Raw genomic sequence first — 2,193 nt, 5'->3', positions numbered from 1 at the left:
TTTCTTTACTGTTCACTAATAGATAACACCTTAGCTATAATGTCTGTTCTAACATCAGCAACGTTACTTTTCAAGTTACAGACTTGTTTTTCTACTGCCCACTATCCTAGGGATCAGCACATTAGATTTTGTCTTTTAAAACACTCAGTTTATAAAAACTGATCATACAAATAGTAATAGTAATTTGTTTAAATGTTTTGTGTTACAAGACATTAGAAACCCTGTAGCCATCAAGTAAATAGTTTAAATAAAAGTGTTTAACAAGCCAGTTTATTAATATTTTAAATCGTAGATGGTATTTCTCTTAACCACGTGTGTAACAATCGAATCCTGATACGACATTGTAATGTAACAATCGAATCCTGATAGGACATTGTAATGTAACGATCGAATCCTGATACGACATTGTAATGTAACAATCGAATCCTGATACGACATTGTAATGTAACAATCGAATCCTGATACGACATTATAATGTAACGATCGAATCCTGATAGGACATTTTAATGTAACAATCGAATCCTGATAGGCCATTGCAAAGTAACGATCGAATCCTGGTTGGACATTGTAATGTAACAATCGAATCCTGGTAGGACATTATAATGTAACGATCGAATCCTGATAGGACATTGTAGTGCAACAATCGAATCCTGATAGGACATTGTAGTACAACAATCGAATCCTGATAGGACATTTTAATGTAACGATCGAATCCTGATAGGCCATTGCAATGTAACAATCGAATCCTGATAGGCCATTGCAATGTAACGATCGAATCCTGGTTGGACATTTCAATGTAACGATCGAATCCTGATTGGACATTGTAATGTAACAACATGTCACGACATAAAGTTTGTAACTATTTTTTGCCACTTTTATCTATTCTTTCGCAAAATTTCTACTGAAACTCCAGACTTAATTTTTGTTTTCCTCATGTCATTTTAGATTTGCCAATGAGATTTGATACGCAATATACGATTGGTTAAACTTCACAAATACCAAACATTCGATGGTGTTTACCAAGAAAGACAACTTAACAGTAAAATTAACGATAATCTTAAGTTGCAAAATTACCAAAAATAAATTAAGTCCTAATAATCTTTATTTATTATTGTTCTACTTTCTTATTCAGTTTGAATCTAATAATTTCACTAAAGACGTTTCTTTTTCTCACAGTAGTTCCAAAACTACCTAACAGATGGCAACACTATAGTGTAGTTCCTTTCGGATTATTGTAGCATATTTTATAAACATTTAACGTAGTTCAGATTTTTTAAATTTTAATATCACATAGAATTAGTATTAAAAAACGACTTTTATAGAATATTAATATAAAATGTAGACTACGGTTCAAGATGATTTGTCTTTAGTTTTTGTTTTATATAGATCATGTTTTACTTATAGAAACATGAATATATTCTTAAGACATAATAAATAACACAGTTATAAAACTGTGGCACGTAAACGTCTTTAAGCTATTTAATTTATGTTTCAATGTAACGTATTTTTTGAAGAGTGTAAACTTTTGAATGTAAAAAAAAAAGACGTTATGATAATTACACGAAATCGTCAGGTAAATGTTTCAGTCTGTTAAAAATAAAGTGATATTTTTTTACAATGTCCTACCAGGATTCGATCGTTACATTGAAATGTCCTATCAGGATTCGATTGTTACATTACAATGTCCTACCAGGATTCGATCGTTACATTACAGCCTTTATTTACGGTTAAAAGGAATACTATATCTTAAAATAATCATTGCCGTGACCAGGATTCGAACCTGGGTTATTGCGGTCACAACGCAATGTCCTAACCACTAGACGATCACGGCACATATACAATTTTCATTGTTTTATTTTGTTCTGTAGAGACCCGGTAGTGTTTCAACCCAAGTAGTGAGGATGAATTAAGACTACTGTTGTCTTGAATGTATGTACAGAATAAAACTTTTGGCTACATCTGGTTTATTGTCACAGTTCTTCCTGATGCTGGAATGTCACTATTATCGTGTTTCTGAAAATGTTTAGTTTGTGTTGTTTTGTTAACTAGCCACATTTTGATCAAATATTATTGTAGATTTTTGAAGGAAAGGGTATGTGTGACCAAAATAGTCGTTTATCAAATTCCTTTCTCCCACCCTACCTTTTTTTGTTGATAATCCTTACTAGGACTGTGATATTCATCAAAGACATC

General features: G+C 31.8%; 1 non-coding gene across 1 annotated transcript; it reads right to left on the bottom strand.

Annotated features, from left to right (window-relative positions):
- Positions 1-1,759: 1,759 nt before the first annotated feature.
- Trnah-gug lies at positions 1,760-1,831 on the bottom strand. Its single transcript has one exon. It is a non-coding gene; the product is annotated as a tRNA-His (tRNA).
- Positions 1,832-2,193: the final 362 nt, after the last annotated feature.

Source organism: Limulus polyphemus, unplaced genomic scaffold (genome assembly GCF_000517525.1).
Source record: "Limulus polyphemus unplaced genomic scaffold, Limulus_polyphemus-2.1.2 Scaffold17642, whole genome shotgun sequence".
NCBI classification, from domain to species: domain Eukaryota; kingdom Metazoa; phylum Arthropoda; class Merostomata; order Xiphosura; family Limulidae; genus Limulus; species Limulus polyphemus.
This window is presented reverse-complemented; position numbering and strand designations above follow the sequence as displayed.